The sequence below is a fragment of the Fukomys damarensis genome, unplaced genomic scaffold (genome assembly GCF_012274545.1).
Source record: "Fukomys damarensis isolate Sample0158 unplaced genomic scaffold, DMR_v1.0_HiC HiC_scaffold_21, whole genome shotgun sequence".
NCBI lineage: Eukaryota > Metazoa > Chordata > Mammalia > Rodentia > Bathyergidae > Fukomys > Fukomys damarensis.
Window position 1 is genome coordinate 29,831,298 of NW_022900933.1, and position 18,048 is coordinate 29,849,345.

The 18,048-nt window shown below is 38.7% G+C and overlaps 1 protein-coding gene across 7 annotated transcripts in view; it reads right to left on the reverse strand.

The window, feature by feature from the left end:
• Efcab11 (EF-hand calcium binding domain 11) overlaps nucleotides 1-18,048 on the reverse strand; it is a 188,291-nt gene that overhangs the window by 56,820 nt on the left and 113,423 nt on the right. The window contains exon 7 of one of the 7 annotated variants that reach the window (XR_778717.2): nucleotides 10,553-10,638. The exons of the other annotated variants lie outside the window; for them this stretch is intronic. The gene's annotated coding sequence lies outside the window, so the exon portion shown is untranslated. Of the gene's footprint in view, nucleotides 1-10,552; nucleotides 10,639-18,048 lie in introns of those variants that run through there. 7 annotated transcript variants of the gene reach the window in all.

Below are 18,048 nucleotides of genomic sequence, written 5' to 3' on the forward strand. Positions count from 1 at the left end.
GGGGGGGGGGGGGGCGGTACCAGGAATCAAACCTGGGTCCTTCAGCTTGAGAGGCAGGCAACAGTACCACTGAGCTAAACCCCCAGCCCTACATCTCTGCTATGTGAGACCCTGTATGCACACTGGTTAAGAAAGCAGTATATGAATTCAAAAATACTTTTATCCCAGATAACTGTTACTGTACTTTGCAGCTAGCTGTCTGGCCATGAGAAAGTTACTTGCTCTGAACCTCAGTCTCTTTACCTACAAAAGAGGGGCAATCATATCACTGGTGTCTACCTACGCAGTTCTTCTGAGGAATGAAGAAAATAATGCCTGTAGAAGCACAATAATGTTAGCAATTGGTGATGTTATTCAAGGATTCTTTGCCCAGAGCTACCCAAAACAACTCAAAATTCATATACTAAAAAAAGAGAGACTTAACCCCCTTAAGTTCCTCTTTGACTGCTATAAAATCTATCATAGTTTTTTTAATCCCTTGAAGATTAATATCTGTAACTCTCCTTTAAGTAAAATATCAGTAACGCCCATCTCATATATGAGATCCCTGGGGCTTAGGAAAGTTAATAACTGCAAAAATGGCACTTAGGATCCAAACCCTCGTTCTTCTCCAAAGTTCATGCTGCCTAGCACTGACATATGATTTCACTGTTCAATTTCAACCCAAAATCTGGCACTTTTATCTTCTTTCTTCTCATTCAGCTCCATCTATTTATGTGTTGGAGAGCCAGCTCTCATGATAAACAACAAGAACAACAAAAACCTGATTGGTAGCATTTGCTGATCTGAGGCTACCAAAGTGAAGTCACTGCAAAGATAGCCAAAACTGGCTTGAGAGTCTGAATGCGCCTGGGTCAGCACACCTCTTTTACCCAATAAGTCTGGAAACCCTATTAATTTGTTTGTTTGTTTGTCTTTTGGTACTGAGGATTGAACTCGGGACCTTGTGTTTGCAAGGTAGGTGGCAGAACCACTGAGCTAAACCCCCAGCCTGAAATCCTATTAATTTCTATCTTGATCATTTGACTGAAAGCAATTTATCCAAACAAGTTAGTTCAAATCAAGCCGGTGAAAACAACACTGTTAAAATAATTTGGTCAAAAGGAATACTGTTCAGTGATAGGCTTCAGAATTTTTCTTTTTTCCTACTTAAATTTGGTCAATTATGGTCCCAAGACAATTATCATATATCACTCTGGAGGCTCAGGCAGGAGGACTGCCATGGGTTTGAGGCCTGCCTCAGTTACATAATGAGTTCAAGGTCTCCCTAAACTGCATAGTGAAACCCTGTCTCAAAACAAAAAGAATTAAGTTCAGATGCTGCTAATTTTCAAAACATATATTGTGTGATCTTACTTTGGTAAGGAAGATCACACATGTATGTAGAAAAAGATTTTACAAGTTTGCTTCTAGAGGTTTCAGATAGAATTTTCTAAATGCAGGTGGGATCATGTGAGGTATTTTACTTGTGTATAGCTTTTGTAATAAGTAAGCATTCCCTCTGTAATGAGAAAATATATTTTGGTGAGATACTTCTACTCTTAATAGTTTGATATTCCAATAGTCAATTATTAAAATCAAGTTAGGACAAAGACGACCAGCTGACTATTCACTAACAGAAAAAGTGCCTAGAAAATAATTTTTTTAAAATCCCAGTTAATCTCTAAGAATGTGTATAGTAGTAGCTTCGGGAGGTTCAGTCTGTGGCTTACAGGCTCCAAGGGAGAAACTGTATGTTGGAAGGAACTGGCAGAGGAAAGTTGCTCACTACCTGGCAGCCAGGAAGCAGACAGAGAGGAGCTGGGAGCAAGAATATAATCGTCCAAGTCACACTTCCAGTGACCCGCCTCTAACTATTTTCCACCTCCTAACAGCACATTTACTTAGGAACTCATCAATGAATCAATCACTACTAAGCAGAGCCCCCCTATGACCCAATCACTTTCCAAAACCCCACCTTTGAACACATGAAACCTTTGAAGGACATTCAAGATCTAAACCAGAACAACATGTAAGGCACCATATGGTGCACAAAAATGACCCAAACTGAAGAAATCAGACAACCAAGAGATGAATTTCCAACTAAAGTGTTGTCACAGTGAGGTTCTTGGTTTGACTAAGTTATTTGTGGCCAAATTTTGTTATTGTTAACTCCACCCCCTTGAGATCTCTCGTGAATCTCTAATTTTCTCTTTTCCATTCCCATTGTTCTGGGTTAGGAAAACAACCAAATTTCTTAGAGTACGTGAGCCTTTTAATTGTGACACCTAGTTCTTGGCATCTCTCCTGCCTCAGGTTCTCCTTCTTTGCGCCCCCAACCCCTCTCAACCAGCCATGTGCTCTCTGTTCCAGGAATGCAAGCTCTGCGGCCCTGAAGGGGCAACATGATTTCAGCTCTCTATGCATCTACTTGTGCTGTGTGCTTTGAAATGCCTTTAAAGCCCACTCACATGCATGTGTGCACACACTGATTGCGTTATCACACTAGACAGTACTGATATTACCCCACCTTCCTATGGACCTGACTGTATCTTCTTTGTCCTGGTGTTCTGAGAGCCTTAGAATGCTACCCACAGTATGTTATGCATGTCAATAGTATCTTTACTTGGGAGTTTGTCAGATGCAAATGTTTTAGACCCCATCACAATATTTCTGCATCAGAAACTGTTGATAGGCCACAGGAGGGATGTTTCTAAAAGACTTCCAGATGATTCTTATGCATCAAAAGTTTGAGAAGTATTGCTGTAGGCATCTATTAATATTGCTCAATGAACAGACAAATGATTAAAATCTTAGGAAACCCTTAACACATTTTTAAAAATCCAGTTCCAAGCTAGGCTTCAGTGTATGTGTGTGTGGGGGTGTGCGTGTGTGTGTGTGTGTGTGTAAATGTACAGTGGTACCTCGGTTCATGAACACTTTTTTTGTGAATAAACAGAAGCATTTGGTAACATTTTATTTTTGTCTGTGAACTCTGCATCAGGCGATGAACACGGCGGCAGCCATATTGCCCACACGAATATGAACATGGTCACCTTTTCTCCAATCATGGCAGGAATAAGTTTGTGAACCAAGGGACTACTATACAGATATACACCAATTATCTGATCATTGACAGACACTTAACTTTCTCCTTTAAAAAGAGGAAGTAAACAAAAAATTTCATTTGATAGGCATCATTTATAATTGGTCTGTTATTCAGTAAATTCCTGGGACTCCTTAAACTACATTTGTATTACAGCTCTTAATTTGGAATGGAGAAACTGGGCACCAGGAAGTTAAATGCTCCTTATCTTGCCTAGGCCCATAGAGCGGTGCACTGGGAAAGCTGAGCTTGGTCTGAAGAGCCTCAATTTCAATCTGTTGCTCAGCCTACTGTACAACAATGCTCCTCCACCTTTAGTTGTTATTATGGGAGTTAATTTGTTGTAGAGACCTTGGAAGGTCATACTGAACACTTTATTTTGTGGCCAGACAATGAAACATGCAAGTCCCTACTCTCTATGACTATTGCCTGAAGGACATTCCTATTGGGCCAGAAGTGATTTGTTGGCCTTGTAATATAGGCAGCCTTTTTACATCTCCCTCTGTAGCTGCTGAAATCTTGGCCCACACCCAAATGCCCCACTTGGGTTTTGTTCAGGAAAGATTTCTCCCAGCTGCTTTATTTGTTCCACGATTACATGTATGAGCTTCCAGAATGTACAAGATCACAAGTCAAATGAAAGGCTTCGGTTCCCAGTTCACATAAAGAGATAAAATTTGAAACCAAGGAAACAAAAAAATTTTTTGGCTAAACAAAGGGCTAAGTAAAATGAAACAATGGTGTTCCTACTAAAAGGTCTACAATGTGTTAAAATGCCAAAGGAAAACAGACACAAGAGTAATTGTGGATCTCTGCATTATATTTGTGGTCACACTTGCAAAGGAATTCAGAATTCCCTTCTAGTATTACAAGTGGAGGCAAAAGAAGCTGACAGAAATGAAAAGTGCATTTGTATTAAACAATAAACAAAAACAGTAGTATGAACAGGATCCTGTGTGCCTAAAAATGAGATGTGAGCATCATGAAGGTCAGTCATCAAGAGCCTGACGATCATTATCAAGACACGAAATCTAAAGGGGAAAGGCCACTGAGGTGGGAAATTACCCGTGGCAGATGTAAGATTATCTGAAGAACATGCAAGCATAGAGCAAGCATAGACGCAGGTCACAGGGCATGAGAGGAAGATGACCTTGAGTACAAAAATGGAGTTTGTCAGAGTAGATCATCAAATGCCAAAGGGATCTCTGGAAATTTAAGAAAACCTGTAGCTAGTCCCATGAATCTCAAAATACACTAGAAAGTAGTTAAAGTGGACAGAAGCCTATGATCAGTTGAGCTTCCGATACAGAATACCCAAGTACCAGCTCTGATCGGTTTGTAGGTTGGTGAGAATCCAGTCCTGCTGTATCACAAATGGGCCAACTGTTGTATGTAAAGAAGATCAAACACAATGAGACCTTCAGAAGACTATGTAGAAACAGCAAACGTGCTCTATCAGAAGCAATTTGGGCCAAGAGTCAACTGCTAATTTTTAAAAGTCTGCTCAAATGGCAGAAACACACACACAAAATGATACACCTCGTGGAGCCTGCACTGTGCCACTCAGATCCCCCAGCAACATCTGCTGTGGGTTCACAGTGGAGACCCTGGAGACTCACCCTCAGCCACAGGCAGATGACTTTGCGCCTGCCTGAGGCTTATCCCCTCCCCTGGGTGGCCGATGCAGAGCAACTACAAGTTGCTTAAGTCTCCATTTAATAGTCTGTTTGCTATAAATTAAATGTAAAATGTTAAACTTGAAACATAAACATGTATTCAGCCCCTAATATTCTGATGTATGCCGAAGCTTTCATCTTTAAGAACTAGTCCACTGATCAGCATATCTTCATCTATCTTACATAAATTACACCAAAAATGCATTACCTATGATGGTTTCCTGAAAGTATAAAAACTTGAAGTCCATTGGAAACAATCTAGATGTGGAACACATCTAAATTTTTTACCCTCTTCCCAATGTTTTAACAGTTGTCTTACCCACAGTGAATGTGACAGGTTTTTAAAAATTATAGATATAACATAACATTTATCACTGTAACCCATAAGGGGCAGTTCAGTCATACTGTCAGGCAGCCATTGCTTCTATCCATGGCCAGAACTCTTTCCATTTTGCAAAACTGAACCTCTATGCCCATTACACATTCACTCCCCTTTTCCATCTTCCCTCCAGTCCCTGGCAACCACCATTCTACTTTCTGTCTCTGTGAATCTGACTATACCAGGTACTTCAGTGAGTAATCTCTTGTTAAGTCTCTCAAGGCCTTTGAAGTCAACTTTTATAGAAAAAGCAACTGTCTTTTTGTACTTACATTGTGTCTCTTTCTCTAATATTTAATTAAATTATGTAATTAAAACAACAAGTTCAACTGACATAAATAGGTTTGGGAACAAACACAAACAAGAAACAACATAAATAGATTTGGAAACAAATTACAATTCAGCTAGTTGGAGTAGAAATGCATGAGTGTTCTTAAAAAGTCAGCTATAAGTATTCAATATAAGTATTCAATATGCTGTGGATATCTTCTGGTCTGCTTCACAGAGGGACAGGAAGCTTCCTTTCCTTTCTCCCTCTGGTGAAGAAAGCCTCTACCATATAAAATACAGTTAGCATTTACTGAGCACTTAGTATATTCTAATCACTGAGCTAAACACCTAGCTTGCCTAATGTTCATAATCGCATGAGGCAAATATCATCATCCTTTTTTTTTTTTAAATAGAGATAGGGTCTCACTACGTTGCCCAAGGTGACCTAGAACTCCTGGACTCAAGTGATTCTCCAGCCTCAGCATCCCTCAACTGGAACTACAGATACATCCCACTGCACTCAGCCTGCCATCCCCATTTCAAGTAGAGCAAACCTAGGCATAGAGAGGTACAGATCTCTGGGCAATTTATCCAAAGTCACACCATTAAGAAGGGGCTGGGCTGAGATTTGCAAGTCAGTGTGACTCCGAAGCTTGTCCTCATTTCACCTGCTACACTAGCCCCTAAAACAAATATTAAATAAAAGGCATAACAAGAATAAAAAATACAGAAGTAGAAGTGAGTCTTTGTTTTCTATTGGCATCACAGAAAGTGACAAAATATGTCACTTTTCTTTTTTAAAAAAAGACTAATTTAACAAACATGGGATGCAGTTAAAGCCTCAGAAGAAAAGAGTGTAGGTAGTAAAATCTGCAACTGTTATTTGTTTACACAGGAATTATTTCAGCTAATTAAAGGCAGAAGAGTTAGGCAATGTTTGTAAGGGAATAAGCGAAGTCAGACATCTTAATTATGCTCTCAGATTAGCACAAAAAAGGGAACAGGCTACAAATGAAAAATGAGAACTTTAAAGATCAAAATAAAAGCTAAATGTGTTACATCTTAAGATAACTCATTGAGACAAAGAAAGAGAGAAAATTTAAAATAACTGAGTCAGACAGCAAGTGACTAATCAGGGAGGTCTCATGACAATCTTCTGTAGCAACATCTGTATGGAAAAGTCAGGTTACAGATCTATTAGAAATATTCTCCCAAGAAAATAAAGCATGAATTTGAAGTTGTCTAGTAAAAAGAAATATGATTGACATCTCAAAAGAGATCTAGAGCATTAAACAAACAAACAAACAAGAAAGCAGGCAATAGGATTTCCAAAACATAACAAGTAGAGGCAAGTTCTATGGAGCGGCTGCCAAGAGCCATGGGTGGAAAGGAGGGCCCTCATCCTACAGGACAACGTGGTAGCTTCCTTCTACGACAACCAGCAAGCAGTCACTCATTGTCTCTCCTCATCCAGGATGTGGAGACAGTGGCTGAGATTCTCAGCAGAGTCACCTGCATCCAGGACAGGCTGTCTGCTCGTTTCTTAACAGCAGTCATTGGACTGACATTACCAGACAACGGCCTCAGCCCAGGCTCTCTCCCAGATATCCTGGACAGCTCTTCTTTCATGAAAGCTTGTGACCTGGACGTCCATTTCCAGACAGAACATCTTCCCTACTGTCCCACAGGTGCCTCACACTTAAATGCGCATCCCAAGCTGACACCGCCATCAAACTCACAGCCGCTCCTTTTCCTGTGCACCGTCACACCACACAGATCCAATGCTGACTCAGATACACCAGCTGAGGCCTAGCAGTCATCCTTAACTCCTCCACGGTCCACCACCACACAGAGGTAATTTAAACACCCAGCCTTCTACTACTACCTTCATGCGGTATGGAGACTCTCGCAGTGAGCCTCTCAGGAGTGATCAGGGAGTCTAGGTAATGTGCTCTGACACACAATCTCACATATTGAGCCACTGCTTCCTATCTACATACCATGCTAAATTCCTGCACCAACCGGGACAGAATCCCTGGCAAAAAAAAAAAATGAGAAAGAAAAGAAGATTTTCTCTTTGCATTTTTGGTGTGAGGAATTTTCAGCGTAGCCTTTAGACAATGAAGAACACTGGGTGACACCAAAAATCCTTTTATAACTGAATATAATAGGCCAGCTCATTTTCTTTTTAAAATAAATTTTATTGTCTATATTTGAGGTATACAACATGATGTCGTCCACTCATTTAGCGGGTAGAGTACAATTTGATGACCTGTAAACAGTACACTAGATTTCTAGACTTGTTCATCTACATACCTACTACTTTGCATCCTCTGACATACACTCTCCCCATCTCCTCACTAACCCCATCCCACTTCTGGTAACCACTGTTTCATTCTCTATATATATGACTTTTTTTTAGATTCCCCATGTAAGTGAGATCATGTAGTAGTCTTTCTGTGTTTTGCTTATTTTACCAAGTATAATTTTTCCAGGCACATCCATGATGTAGCAAACAGCAAAATCTCATTCTTTTCTAGGGCTGAGTAATATTCTGCTGTGTGTGTAAATATGCCACATTATCTTTATTCATTTGTCCATCAGTAGACATGTAGGCTGTTTTCATATATGGGATACTGTGGATAACGCTGCAATGAACATAGGTGTGCAGGTATCCTTATGAGATAATGATTTCATTTCCTTTGCGTATTGGCCTCAGCTTTAATTTCTTTACAAAACTCCATAGGTACGATATTCCACAATGGCTGCTCCAATCTCCATTCCTGCCAACAGAGTACAAACGTTTTCTTTTCTTCAGGCCCTTACCAACATTTGTTACCTTTTTGCTTTTTGTTAACAGTTATCCCAGCAGACATGAGGTAGTGTCTCACAATGATTTTGATTTGTATTTCACAGATGGTTAATGATATCAGGCATTTTCGCATACACTTGTCAGCCATTTCTGTGTCCTTTTGGAGAAATGTATATTCGAGTTTTTTGCCCATTTAAAAATTGGATCATTTTCCACTATTGAGTTATAGGGGTTCTCATAAATTGTGGATGTTAATCTAATAGGTATATAGTTTTTTTTTATCCCATCAAAAGACTTTCTTCTGATACTCTCTTAACTTGTAGTAATTCACTATAGGTAACACCAAAAATATCTCCAAAGTAATTTCTCCTACTGAGGCCTGCAAGGATATTGCTTGGGCCTTCCGATGGTTCCCTCTTAGTCTTCCTGACAGCATCTGAGTTGAAGCAGCAAATACAGACCTGGTTTTACATCCAAATTCTGCCACTTACTCACCATGGGATGGCAGTCAAGTTACCTAACCTATTGAATGTAAGCTTTCTTAGAAAAAGAACATGATGATGTTTACTTAGGGGCTTGTTATGTTCAACAACAAACAAACAAAAAAATCAACGAAGGGCCAGGTGTTGTCTTGGGCACTTGGAATTCAGAGAAGCGAGTCCTAGCTATGCCCTTTAAGTACTCTCAGGCTAATGGGGCAGACAGAAACAGACCAAAACCAGTACCAACCCAACATGGCATGAGCTATAATGAAGATGGACAGAGCAGGAAAGGCTCACTAGACTGGAGAGGAAGAGGAAGAACTGAATGAGAACTTACTTGAAATGATGCAATTATGTAAAACCATAATGCCTAGTTCCTAGCTCACTTAACAAATACCTTTGGGGTAATTTGAACACCCTGACACCCCCCACACACACACACATACACGAGCTTATCGTTCTTGGTGACTGGGCCTTTCTCTTGTTTTCCTGAAGGTTCATATTTTACATTGACAACAATATACTTCATGGTCACACTTGATGGTTCTGTTTTTGAAGAAGCTCTAGTTTAATGGTATGATTCTTCCTCTGACAGTTCATCATTCCCAACGCCTGCTCTTGAACAATACGTGAAAACTGTGCAACTGGCACTCCCAGGCTCAAATGGAAACTAGGCAGAAAGCTTAAAGTTTTTTTTTTTTGTTTTTTTTTTTAACAACCTTCATTAAGAAGGTTTCTCAGAGATGATAAGTTCTAAATTGTAGTCTAGACGGGGAAAGTCTGTCATCTGGAACACAGACAGAAAATGACATCTTTTGATTCTAACACTTCATATTTTTTACCCCTGTACCTCATTATCTTATACAAAAGGCTAAGAAGTAGACAATAGAAATAATGAAGTAGAAATTGGGAATTTGGATATCTGACTTCTATTCATGGATAAGAACTAAGCAAATGACTTCGTTCACAGATGTTCTCAGATACTGGATGAAACATCTGAGGTAGCAGAAAGTTTTATGTTAGAGGCTGTGGTGCTTTAAATTATGTTCACTAATTCTCTGATGTTCATACTTTAATAGGGAGCCACGTAGCCATTGCCCTAAGTGTGGGCACTGGGGCTTCCTCTAGGTTCCATGCACTCCCAGACCACTTGCTCTGAGGAAGCCCCATGTCACGAAATGAAGACACACAAGGCCTGATGAAAGGGTCTTGGAAGAAAACAACAGGCACCAGCTCAGCAGACATCTGAGCAGGCCGCCTCAGAAATGAATCCGCCAGCCCTGGTGAAGCCTCCAAACGGTAGTGTTTTCCAAAAAGAGGAGATGGCTAGAACAACCCAGTTCAGCCACTCCCAGATCCCTGGCCTCCATCTGAAGTGAGACACTAAGTGTTTTAGTCAGCTAAGCATCGGGCTAATTCATCACTCAGCAATAGATAACTAAGATACAGGCCAATAAGGCATGAGTGATGACATTTTTGTATTCTGGAGAATATAATGTTCTTAGTTTAAAAAATTCTATTCATGTCTTCCTCTGGAGCACCGAAACTCACACACAAATGTGAAGTTAGGAGACAACAGAGTTAAGACTATTCCTACTTATTTTACCATTTTGCATTCCCTACCTCAAAGAAAGTAATTATCTTAAACTTTGTTAGAATTATATCACTAAAAAAGAGTGATGGGTTGTGACTTCTGAAGAAACAATAAAATCAATGGCAAGGTGGTAATAATGAATGCAAATAACTTCCCACAAAATAAGAATTAGTCATAAAAGCAAAGAAGTCCTAGCCATAATTATTAGATAACAAATAACAAGTTATGAATCCTACCAAAACTGGTGGTTTGGTCATATAAATAATTTATTTCATTTCTTTAAAAATATAATTTTGTTTGGTTAGCATGAATCAGTCTTTAAAGGTCCAAGGTGTTATATCTGCAAACAGAAGAAAGGGCATTTTATTCTCATTTATTATTTATTACTTTTCTCAAAAGTTAGATTCATTTATTCACAAACATTTCATGTATATCTAATTTCTGCCAGAAATCACCCTAGAGCCTGAAAACAGAGTGACAGAAACTGTATTCTGTTTCCTTAAGGAACTCAGAAAGACTAACTAGTCCTTCTCATGGGAGCATTACCTGTGGGTATATTTTGAAATGTGGATACATAAGCCCTTTCCTAGAAGCTCAAATACTAAAGTGGGATAGGCCCTGGAACTCTGTGCTGCTAAATCATAATTGCTTCTGATGGTTAGGCAGTGTGGAGAATCACCACAGGGAACAATAACACAATATAGCCCATTTTCTCTATCATCAAATATTTACTGAATATCTGATCTTCATTGAAGTGCTAGGTGCCAAGGATACCACTCTGTGCTCCCCAAACACACACACAAAAGGTAATCTGAGGCTGGAAGGGTAAGAGTCAGCTGAAAGTGGGGAGAGATTAGAAGGTACCATCCTAGGCAGAGGGCAGAGCACCTCTAGGAAACAGGGTGTTTTTTACATTTAGACGTCCCCCTAAAGCTTCATGTGCTCACAGGAGGGTCTTTGGGGCAGTGATTGGATCGCACGTGTGTGCTACTCATCCGTGGACTGCATGGATGAGTTTACAGCTAAATGTGCTTTGGGAGGTGAAGCCTGGTTGGAGGAGGCGGGTCCCTGGGGTCGGGACCTGAAAGGGTCTCTCTCTCCCTCCCAACTCCCTCTCTGCTTCCCACTGCCATGCCCTAAACTGTTTCTCCACTGTCACATTTCGCTGCCTGCCACCCTGCCTTGGAGCCAGCTGGCTATAGACTGAAACCTCTGTAAATTGTGAGCCAAAAGAAACCTTTCCTAAGTTAATTCGTGGGAGCCAGGTATTTTGTCCCAGCAACGAAGAAAGTAACTAAGATGCCGCGAGAGGAGAATGCATGAGGAATACCCTGATCACCTTTAAACACGGGACCGTACCACTTGGTAGGCTTGATTAGTAAATGAAAAAACAAACTGCAGAGTCATGGATTCTGAGCTTTTTTTTTCTTTTTTAAATGTGAAAGAAACCTAATTGAGCCTGTAATATCTTCTCACTTCATAGCCGAGAAACTCTAAAAATTGATTTCCCCAAAGTCATGCATAAAGACGGGTTCTAATACACTTTTTCCTTGATCGGCTCCTTTTTTGCACTAAAAGACAACTTCAAGAACCAGGACAAGGCTAAAGTATATTTCTCATTCAATTCTAAAAAAGCTTGTGTGGTTACTACATGCTACTATCTCAGGTATCATCAATCTGGGTTTTTGGAAAGGTATAATCAACCAAGAAAAAGGTAGATGTGAAAAATGAAAAATGTTTTTGAAGCTATTTCAGTTGCTTCTGTTGGAAAACGTTTGAATTGAAACTCTAGTAGGCATAAAATAAGCTTATAGAAAACACTAGTTTGGGAATCTGAATCAATGACCTAGAAATAAATCTCAGAGAGGGATAAGTGAAATTTCAAAAGAGTAGAATCAAAGAATATCAAAATGTTACTTCCAAATGGTTTGTAAAAATAGTGTTTTGGGGCTACAATGTAAAAAATAAGCACATTTAAAATCTACAGGTATTAATGATATACTGGCATTTTGTTACATAACACTAGTCAGCTGAGGAGTAAATTTCCTTCAAGGGGATTTATTACTTGAACTAAATGAGGATTTCGTGTTATATTCCCACCAATGACACGAAGACTCTGCCCTTCTTAGGCTCCTTGACAACTGCTGACCACTTCCACGTTTCTGAAATTCTTCAAAAGCCAACCTTTTGTCTTTCTCCAATATACAACTAAAGTCAGAATTATTTCTTCATTTCTCTGTTCTCCCTGTCATCCTGAAACAGTTTTCTCATTGCTTTCATGAAACTGTTGGTGCCTGGCTCTTTCTGGATCCTTTCTATACCTTGTTTGGTTCTGTTATTTAGAAAGTACTGTTCTGAACTTCGCTCATGAGTACATCTATAATAGTCTCCATTCTTTAGGTTATTCCAGTTGGTTGCACAGTGCTGCATGGGACAGAAGCAGAACAGCCAGTAATGGAAGGGACAGGTGCCAGTTAGAGGAGCTGTACCCCCATTGTAAAGGTGTCAGCCTCGCAATCCCACTGCCCCAAGTTCATAAACTGAAGAATCCTTTCCAATCTCCCTGACTTTCCCAGTGCTTTGATTCTGGGATGTCTGTCCCATTTACTGTTGAGGGTGGACTCCTGTTTAGGTGGGCACATTCCAAAATTTAAATGCATTTTTTTCCTCTTTTAGTTTATTGATACATTTTTAGGTATACAGTACAGTTACATTCATTATTGGGATCTTGTACCTTTACATGACAGGTCTTGGTTCTCATTGTTTCCCCTTACCCCTGCCCTCCCTTCACCTCCTCCTCCCCTCCCCATTTACAAACACTTTATTTCTATTTTTGCATTTTCTTGTATTTTTTCTTTTCCCTTATTACCTTTTCCCTACCCTTCCCACTTTCCCTACACCTTTATCCTTTTTCTTCCTATTTCACATTGTCAATTATCTCATTAGGATCTTATGTACTATTACAGTTTATTCACACCAGAGAAACTATTTGGTATTTGCACATGTGTGACTTATTTATTTCACTTAGGAGTATATCCTCAATATGTATCCATTTTCCTATGAATGAATCTAATTTCTCATTCTTTATGGCTGAGTAGTATTCCATTTTACAAAAAAAAACACATCTTCTTTATCCAGTTTCCAACTGATGGGCAAATGGGCTGTTTCCAAGTTTTAGCTATTACAAACTGTGCCACTATAAACATAGGTGAGCTAAGAGTTTATCGGTTTTATTTATTCTTTCAAAAAACCAACTCTTTGATTCATTTATTTTTTGTATCATTTTCTTAGTTTCCATTGCATTGATTTCTGCTCTAATCTTTATAATTTCCTCTCTTGTTTGAGCTTTGGGTTTTTCTTGCTCTTGTTTTTCTAGTACTCTAAGATTCATCATTAGGTTGTTTATTTGAGCTTGCTCTGTTTTCCTACTATGGGCAGTCAGTGCTATGAATTTTCCATGTAGAGCTGCTTTCATTGTATCCCATAGATTCCTGTATGTTGTACTGACATTTTCATTTATTTGTAAAAACTAATTAATTTCTTCTTTAATTTCCTCTGTGATATTCAAACTTGTTCTGTGAGCTAATTTGTGATCTATCTTCGAGAATGACCCATGTGCAGCTGAAAAGAATGTATATTCTGATTTTGTGGGGTGGAACATTCATAGACATCTATTAAGTCCATGCATTCAAAAGCTTGGTTCAGTTCCAGTATTTCATTGTTGATTTTTTTGCCTAGATGATCTGTCTATTTGTGAAAGTGGGGTATTTAGATACCTCACTACAATTAGTGCTTATTTGGTTTTTCATGTTTTTTAATATTTCTTTTATATAGTTGGGGGCATTAATATTTGGTGCATATATGTTTATGACTGTCATTTCTTCCTCTTGAATGGTTCCCTTTACAAGGATGTAGTGGCCTTGTCTCTTAATCAGTTTTGGTTTGAAATTTACTTTGCCTGCAAATAAGATTGCTACCCCTGCTTTTTTCTGGGCTCCTGTTGCATGGAGAATTGTTTTCCATACTTTCACTTTCAGTCTATGGGCTTCTTTTTGCACTAGGTATGTTTCTTGTATACAACATATTGTTGGATTTTGCTTCTTAATCCATTCTGCTGGTCTATTTCTCTTGATTGGTGAGTTGAGGCCATTGACAATGATGGTTATAACTGATATGCACTGACTTATTATTGTCATGTTATTGGCCTTTTGTTGACTCTTTAATTTTTTGCCTTCTCCTTTTAGTTTCTTGCCTTGCCTATTTGATTTACTCTGCTGGGCTTCATGGTGTTGTAATCTTCATTGTCTTTTTCTAAGATATTGTTTAGAATTCCTTGTAGTGCTGGTTTGGTATTCATGAAGTTTCCCAGGTGTTCTTTGTAATGGAAGTATCTTATTTCCCCATCCATTTTGAAAGGGAGTTTTGAAGGATACATCAGTCTAGGTTGGAGGCTGTTTTACGACTTGAAATACCCCAATCCAGGCTCTCCTTCACCTAAGGGTTTGTGTTGAAAAGTCTGCTGTGATTCTGATGGGCTTTCCTTTGCATGTGGTTTGTTTCTTTTCTCTTATTGCTTGTAGTATTTTGTTCTTCGGTTGGGTTTCTGGAATCTTGATTATTATAAGTCTAAGTGTAGATTTTTTTTGATCGTGGCGAGTTGGGGTCCTATATGCCTCACTTATCTGAATGTCAAATTTTTCCCTCTGTTTGGGAAGTTTTCTGTCATTAATTCTGCTAACAGCTTTTTTAAGTCATTTGTATTTTCTCCTGCTACTTCATGGATTCCTATCAGTCTTATGTTATTCTTCTTTGCATCATCTAGGAGTTGTTGGATCGATTTCTCATGATCCCCTGTTTTTAAGTGACCTCTCTTTTCATGGTCACTGACTGCAATCTTATCTTCTATATATGAGATTTTATCTTCGCATTCTTTTATTCTGTTGCAATCCTTTCAATGGAGTTTTTAATCTCCTGGATATCTGTTTGAATCTATTTTATGGATTCCACTTCTTTCCTATGTTGGGCATTTATTGTTTCCATTTTTTTCTTATGCTGGGCCTTCATGGCTTCTATTGTGGTCCTGAGCTCATCTATTTTTTTGTCAGTTTCTGTTCTAGAGTCTCGAATCACGACTTTCATTTTGCTCACCATCTCTATGGTTATCTCGGAAATTATTTCTGTTTTGAATTTTTCTAGAGCCTGATTGATCTGTTTTGTTATTTCCTGTGCTTTGAGATCAGGGTGTCCTGGTGGTTCACTATCAGACTTTTCATCCTCATTTGCCCTACTGTTTGCCACTGGTGAACTGGAAGTCTGTCTTTGTGTCTTGCATAAGTGTTTTCTCATTTTTATTTTTGTTATTGGGTTGTCCTTGGTTTCATTTTTGGGTTATTACTTAAATCTTTCTGATATAGCTGCACTTTATCTTTTGGGTCTCTAATGACTCATAGACATTCTCATTTTCATAATGTCAGAGAAAACAATTCATTAAATCAATCACAATCCTTTATCCCAATTGATACAATCAGCAACACAATATGATCAAGCATAACTTTTTTTTTTCAGCTTTGAGTTTATTGGTACATTTTAGGGATACAGTACAGCTGCATTCATTGTTGGGATCATGTACCTCTACATGACAAGTCTTGATTCTCATTTTTTCCCCCTACCTCTGCCCTCCCTTCACCCCCTCCCCCCCTCCCCATCTACAAACACTTTATTTTCATCTTTTCATTCTCTCACATTTTTTTCTTTTCCCTTTTTGTTCTTCCCCTACGTATCACACCTTCCCTACACCTTTAGCTCCTTTCCTCCCATTTCTAAATGTCAGTAATCTTATTAGAATCTTATGCATTGTTGCAGAATATTCACACCAGGGAAACTATTTGGTATTTACACATGTGGGACTTATTTATTTCACTTAGGAGTATATCTTCAATATGTATCCATTTTCCTATGAATGAATCTATTCTCTCGCTCTTTATGGCTGAGTAATATTCCATTTTATAGAAAAACCACATCTTCTTTATCCAGTTTCCAACGGATGGGCAAATAGGTTGTTTCCAAGATTTAGCTATTACAAACTGTGCCGCTATAAACATGGGTGCACATACTTCTCTGTGATATGATTCTTTTAGTTCTCTTGGAAAGATACCCAACAGAGGGATGGCTGGGTCAAATGGAACCTCCAGTCCAAGCTCTTTGAGGTATCTCCATATTGATTTCCATAGTGGTTGCACTAGTCTGCACTCCCACCAACAATGGAGGAGGGTTCCTTTCTCCCCACAACCCCGCCAACATTTGTTATTGTGTGATTTCTTGATAGCAGCCATTCTTTGTGGGGTGAGGTGGAATCTCAGTGTTGTTTTCATCTGCATCTCTCGAATGACCAGTGATGTGGAACATTTTTTCATATATTTTCTTGCTGCTTTCACTTCTTTGTATGAGAAATGTCTGTTCATTTCGGATGCCCATTTTTGGATCGGGTCTTTATATTTGGGGGGACTGATTGTTTTGAGTTCTTTATATATCCTTGATAATAGTCCTTTGTCTGAGGTACAGCTGGTAAAAATTTTTTCCCACATTGTAGATTGTCTCTTAGTTCTGCTAATGGTTTCTTTTGAAGTACAGAAGCTTTTTAGTAAGATGAGATCCCAGTTGTTGATTCTTTCTGCTAGTTCCCGTGCTACTGAGGATTTGTTCATAAAGTCTTTTCCTATACCAATGTCTTCCAGAGTTCTGCCTAACTTACTTTCCAGCAAGTTTAATGTTTCTGTTTTAATATTTAGATCTTTAATCCATTTGGATTTTAATTTAGTGCATGGCGAAAGATAAGGGTCTAATTTTAATCTGTGACAGGTTGATATCCAGTTTTTCCAACACCATTTATTAAAGAGGCTATCTTTCCTCCACTGAGGATGGTGAGCTCCTTTGTCGAAGATGAGGTAGCTGAGTACATCTGCATTTGTTTTTGTGTCTTCCAGTCTGTTCCATTGATCCTCAGGCCTATTTCTTTGCCAGTACCATGCTGATTTTATCACAGTGGCTTTGTAGTATAGTTTCAAATTGGGAATTGTTACACCTGGTGCCATGTGACTGTTGCCTATAATGGCTTTTGCTATTCTAGGTCTCTTGTGGTTCCAAATGAATTTTTGGATTCTTTTTTCTAGTTCTGTGAAATATAGTGTTGGAATTTCAATTGGCATTGCATTGAATGTATATAGCAGTTTCGGTAGTATGGCCATTTTCACTATGTTGATTCTTCCTACCCAGGAGCAGGGGATATCTTTCCATTTTTTTATATCCTCTTCGATTTCTTTTTTCAGAGTGCTGTAGTTTTCAGTGTAGAGATCTTTTGTTTCTTTTGTTAGATTGATTCCTAGATACTTCATTTTTTTGGATGCTATTGTAAAAGGAATTTTTTCCCTTATTTCTCTTTCTGTCTGTCTGTTATTTGTGTATAGAAAGGCTATTGATTTTTGGGTATTCACCTTGTATCCAGATACTTTACTGAATCTGTCAATTAAGTCTAGAAGTTTTTTGGTGGAGTTTTTTGGATCTTCAATGTAGAGTATCATATCATCAGCAAATAATGATAGTTTAACTTCTTCCTTTCCTATCTTTATTGCTTTAATTTCTTTCTCTTGTCTAATTGCTGTGGCTAATGTTTCCAGAACTATATTGAAGAGAAGTGGCGATAGTGGGCATCCTTGTCTTGTTCCTGATTTTAACATGAAGGTTTTCAGTTTTT